Source organism: Dipodomys merriami, unplaced genomic scaffold (genome assembly GCF_024711535.1).
Source record: "Dipodomys merriami isolate MVZ:Mamm:240054 unplaced genomic scaffold, mDipMer1.0.p SCAF_589, whole genome shotgun sequence".
Lineage (NCBI taxonomy): Eukaryota > Metazoa > Chordata > Mammalia > Rodentia > Heteromyidae > Dipodomys > Dipodomys merriami.
This window is the reverse complement of record NW_027206167.1, coordinates 527,955-533,359: the sequence shown is the minus strand read 5'-3', so window position 1 is coordinate 533,359 and position 5,405 is coordinate 527,955. Positions and strand designations below refer to the sequence as shown.

The following is a 5,405-nucleotide window of genomic DNA, read 5'->3' as shown; positions in this document are numbered from 1 at the left end:
GGGTCAGTGCTAGCGTAAGCAAGTTTACAGAAGCACAATCAGCAGTTAGCAAGTTAGTAATGGTAATGGGCAATTTTTTATCTTTCATTCTCCCCTTCTTCTCTCGACTAATTTTAATTAGTGTGGGGTGTCAGTTTTTCTGAGTGCTTGGTATTGAGATCTCAGAACTAATAGATGGACTGTGCTGATTTTTTTTCTTTTACAAAAGATACCAATCTGTTGAGTATACCATTTGCAACATACTCCTACCATTTGCTACATACTTAAACTTTCTGAGGTTTGTCTTAAAGACAATTTTTAAATTTATCCAATTCCTTTTCCAAGGCTTTCTTTACCATTTGCTACATACTTGAACTTTCTGAGGTTTGTCTTAAAGACAATCCTTACTTTTTAAATCCTTTCTTCTCCAAAGAGGACATTTTTCCCCAATTCCTTTCTCAAAACTCTCTTTACTACCCTCCTCTTTGTTACAATTCCTTGAGCTTCTTTGTGGCTACAGTTTAAAACTTCCCAATTTTTCCTGTGGCTTGTGAAACCAAGTTATCTCAGAACAACCTCAAGGTACCACTGGGCTGGAGAAGCTTGCTAGATTTTAAGGCTAAGAGTATTACTTCCATTGATAACACACTCAGGTTATTACCATACCAGAGCCAAACTAGGCTGTGACCATAGAGTGGATTTCCAGTCACTATGCACTGAAGTACCTAAGGCAAGCAAGCCAGTGATATCCTTGTCCCCAATATCCACTGTGGGAAGAGAGGGTTTCTGGATATCACCCAAAAGAATGTCCCACAAGATCTTAGATTTAGCAGCAGTCAACCAGGAAGCAGACTCAGGTCATGGAATCAGGAAGGAGTTTCTCCAGGTGGTTGTCAGGACGTCGTCGAACTTTACCCATTAGGGTATGCAACAGCAGCAGCAGCAGCAGTAGGGTCTCTCAGTGGCTCCAAGGGACTGTCATACCTCATGCTGGGCTGTAAATTCCTACACAGACTGGTTAAGGATACATTGCATAGGCTTGGCAGACTTTGATCCTGCTAGTTTTTAAGATCTTTAAACAATAGTCCAGGACAATTTACCAAAATCACAACTTTTTTATTAACCAGATATTTTTGTAAATAGACACAGAAGGCTCAGAAGGCTTAGTCTTGTAGCCATCTCTGACAGATGCAGTCTCCACACCTTGCACACCGACAACTATTAACACTATTCTTTATGCCTTTTTAAAAAAAATTATTTTATCTATTTTGCCTCATTTTTTCAAAACTGACTATGGACCCTTGATCTTAAAATGGGGGTAGAAGGGCGAAGTTCCATCTTCTGTAACTTCTTCAAGCTGACTTCAGGGGCATTGATCTTACTTAGCCAGGAACCTATAACCTTAGCCTATTTTACAAAGAGGCTATCAGGGTTAGATGTCATTAAGAACAATATTTAACTTTTGTCAACTGCACAGACCTTTTCTCCGGCTACAGCAATGTAGCTTGTTTAGCATTCTGGTTTGCAAAATCATCTTTCTAGATGGCTTAGGGATGTGATCTCTAATGATCCCAACAATGCCTAAGTTATCTTTGCAGGCCTTTAGACAGATATCAATAGAAATACACTCTCAGGTTTACAAAATTTTTCCTGAGCAGATGAACTTCATGTAACTAGTGTCAGCTCAATTAGAGCTGCCAATTAGAGCTTTTGGCACATAAAGGGGTTGAGATTTAAACTATCCCCCACATTTTATAACATTAATTTTTTACTATCACAGAGGACTGGCAAGTTCCTGTCCCTTACAAGGTAGTCATGAACATTAGGCATGCTTACAAACTATCTCCCATGACCTCTTGGCTCTGACCAGTTTTGAAGGGCCACACAGAAATGATTCTAGGATCTGACATTTCTGCCATCCAAGCAGTGGCTTACTGTCTCTAGATGTTCCTCCATTGCTTTTGTCCTAGGAGTGTCTTCTCCACATTGGGATAAATGCCTCATTGGCATTTCCCTTTAGCTGGTCGCTCGACCTGAACTCGGGGCCTGAGTGCTGTCCCTCAACTGTACAGTTCAAGGCTAGTACTCTGCCACTATGAGTCCCAAAGCAACTCTGCTTGCTCTTTCAGCACTCTGCTGGCTGAGTAGAGGTGACAGTCTCACAGGGACCTTTTTGTGCCTGGGCTGGCTTTGAACCAGTTTGCAGATCAATGAGTCTTATAAAAGGCCACCTTACTCCAATTAAAAGCAACAAGGCTGTCAACATAGAAGTAGCTTTTAAGCATGCTCTTACCTGAAACGTATTAAGAGTCAAAGTTACATCAAACAAACTTGTAAGAATCCTCTGTGCTTTGCTCTGGGCTTTGCTGGAAAATTTAAAAAAAAAAAAAACCCTATAAGAGCAAACTAGAATAGCAATCATTTTGATAATACTAATCTTTTTTCTTTGTGTACATTGAGGCCAATGTTAAGAACAATTTTACATTTAAACTTTATATCCAAAAATCCATTTCCTATTTTTTAAGTCTCCTTTAATCTTCTTTTTAATATTGTATACCTCAGTTTTTATTTGCATTTTGAAAAGATCCCTTGAAATCTTGAGGCCAAGTGTCACTCATTACCTCTTGGCTGCTTGTTTTATAACAGATACACATTAAGATTTTTAAACTCAAATGACAATTTTTCCTTAATGCGAAAATAACAATCATCATAACTGAACCAAAAAGCTAGACTTAACACCTTTATAACTTTTAAAAACATCCTAATTGCAGAACATAATTGAAAGTAAGCCACATTATACAAATAACTTTTTAACCCTCTTTTTAAGGCCTTCCTAATTTTAATGTTAACACACGCAAGGGAAGTTTTAGCAATACTAATCAGATCATCACATCACTCATTTTAACCATCATATTTTCAGTGTCTATCTGCAGGGAAAAGAGAGAACAAAGATGGGCCACTCAGCCACTTCTATGGAATGGGCACACACACAATCTGACTCTTTAGGTTTAGATGAACTGCGTTTGTGCCAGCTTGCCCTCTTTCACCATGCGTGGACTATTCCCAGGGATTGTCCCACCATGCATGTCCAGCTGAACTGAACTTCTGCTTGTTCACACCTCACCCCTAAAGATAGGTCTTCTGTTGGCTTCTAAGTTTTTCCCCTTTTCTTATCTCTTGGTTTTCGAATGAAATACACAGTTTTTAGACAGACAGAAAAAGTAATATCTTTGATGGTGTTAAACTAACCTTTATATTTAAATTTTTAATATTTATCCCCAAATTTTAGCCAAGGGAACTAGATCCCAAAAAGCCAATGCATTTTTGTTAAGCCAGATAACTTGATTACAGTATAAACAGTCTTATGCATTTAAAACATTAGTTTTTTAAAATACCAGATTTTCTAATTTGCAAGTTAAAGAAACTTTAAAGAGCCATTTAAAACAATGTGAAAAATTTTTAAACATTTTTGTTAATGTCCAAACCTCATAACCTTTTGAACTTTTAAATTTAAACTCACCCAATTGTTACAGCATGCTGACAATTCTTATCTTTGAACACATTCACAGACACACAAAAAACAGTCACACTCTGGTTTGCAAAAGCATCTTTCTAGATGGCTTAGGAATGTTATCTGTAATGATCCCAACAATGCCTAAATTACCTTTGCAGGCCTTTAGACAGATATCAATAGAAACACACTCTCAGGATTAACCTTTTGAATTTTTAAATTTAAACTCATCCAATTGTTACAGCATGCTGACAATTCTTATCTTTGAACACGTTCACAGACACACAAAAAACACTCACACAGATCTTAAAGCGCGAAAAAATCAAAATCAGTCATACGTACACCTTTTAAAGTTTTTAAACAAAAATTTAAGACAGTATTTCTTTTAAACTAGGTACCTTTGTTGGGCTTTATTTTCCCAGAGCTTGTTTGTCTAGCAAGGCAATTCACTAATTAGTCTCTTGAATCCCTTCTGTTGGAGGAGAGCTGGGGGAGGGGGTCACCTAAAACTAAACTAGTCAGATTTTTTTAATCCAATTTTAGACAAGAGCACTTCACAAATTGTTACATTGTCAGGACTAGCTGAAAAAGTCCAAACCAGGCACACAGCCTTCTATACCCTCCTTGCCGGCAGCCTCCACAAGGAGAAAATGCAGCCTGAGGCTTGAAGGGAACCAAACTAGCCCAGCTGGAACTTTTATTCTCCCAGAGATGTTTAAATAAATAAATAACAAAAATACAGATAAACACAAAAAACAAGGATCCACATTTAAAACTGGTACCAATTCTAAAACAGAAATAGACAAAAACTGAAGGCTGAGTTGGGGACTAATGGGCCCAAGTTCATTCCTACCGGAACCCTGTGCTGCTCCCACTCAGCAAGCTGAATCCAGAGTCTGCTGAGTGAGCCTGCCACACTCACCCAGAACTTCCCTACCCCAGAAAACATAAAACAAACACACACACTAAAGTAAACAAGACAAACAAGTGGCCACAAAGACAAAATCAAGACTCAGTGAATGGGGCTACATCTCACCACCATTCGCTTACAAGGGGACTCAACACCCCCTACTCACCTCCGGAGGATTTTTCTTTTAGATTCCTGCAGACGTTGACTGAGGGGCCTTCCAAGGCAGAGGAGAATTCCCAGTCATCTTGGGGCAAAGGAAAACTAAAACCCCTAGCAGCTGTCCCCTCAGACTGACAGGTTCTCCCCCACGCTCAGACCCCCCTGAACCAAGGCCCAAGGCTGAGATCTAACTGGGGCCACTTGCAGGTGGTCAGTGGCAGCTTCATAATTGACAAACAAGCAAGTTACAAAAACAGAACCAGCAGTTTTTGTTTTCAAACGAACTAGGACAGGGTCTCGGGGTGTCCTAGGAGGGGACTCACTTGTTGTCCCATCTCTATAGAGAATACAAAACACACATTAAAAATGATTAACACTAAACAGAGACAGACAGAACCAGATGCCGCGCGGCAACCAAGTGAATACAGATGAGGAAGGAAATTACAGATGGGAGTGGCCAGCCGTGCCTTAACTCCCGAGAACAGAGAGACACTCGGATCTCTTCCTTCCTCGAGACGACCCTGGAGCAGCACTCCAGGGCAGGACCAGGGCACTGGGCACGTCTGCTTTTCCCTCTGGCCCAAATACAGATTCAGAGGACCCTGGAGCAGGGCTCCAGGGCGGGACTAGGGTACTGGGCACGTCTGCTTTTCCCCCTAGTCCAAATACAGATTTGGATCCCAGAACGCAAAACGAAAGAGACAAACACACAAGACAAGAGCTCTATCTTACCTCTTGCCGGTCCTGGAATCTGGGGTTTGGGGGCACCTGGTTCCTGGCCAATGCATCAAACAAAAGACCCTAATCCCCTAGGATACTTTCATCAATGGGAGGGCACCCCAGAAA

General features: G+C 40.4%; 1 long non-coding RNA gene across 1 annotated transcript; it reads right to left on the bottom strand.

Moving 5' to 3' along the window:
• Nucleotides 1–432: 432 nt before the first annotated feature.
• Nucleotides 433–4,648, bottom strand: LOC138813123 (uncharacterized). Its single transcript, XR_011367732.1, has 3 exons — nucleotides 4,567–4,648; nucleotides 2,273–2,345; nucleotides 433–993 (listed from the first exon to the last, which is right to left on the bottom strand). It is a non-coding gene; the product is annotated as an uncharacterized lncRNA (long non-coding RNA).
• Between the last annotated feature and the right edge of the window lie 757 nt (nucleotides 4,649–5,405).